This window comes from Oryx dammah, unplaced genomic scaffold, assembly GCF_014754425.2.
Source record: "Oryx dammah isolate SB20612 unplaced genomic scaffold, SCBI_Odam_1.1 HiC_scaffold_23, whole genome shotgun sequence".
Taxonomy (NCBI): domain Eukaryota; kingdom Metazoa; phylum Chordata; class Mammalia; order Artiodactyla; family Bovidae; genus Oryx; species Oryx dammah.
Genome location: NW_024070207.1, coordinates 117,473,422 through 117,473,719, shown reverse-complemented (window position 1 = coordinate 117,473,719; position 298 = coordinate 117,473,422).

Below are 298 nucleotides of genomic sequence, written 5' to 3'. Positions count from 1 at the left end.
GATCTTAGTTTTCTGAATGTTGAGCTTTAAGCCAACTTTTTCACTCTTCTCTTTCACTTTCATCAAGAGGCTTTTTAGCTCCTCTTCACTTTCTGCCATAAGGGTGGTGTCATCTGCATATCTGAGGTTATTGATATTTCTCCCGGCAATCTTGATTCCAGCTTGTGTTACTTCCAGCCCAGCATTTCTCATGATGTACTCTGCTAGAAGTTAAATAAGCAGGGTGACAGTATACAGCCTTGACGAAAGCGCCAAGACAGTGTTACGCTGTCACCTGAGATGGAATCAGGAGCCTGCC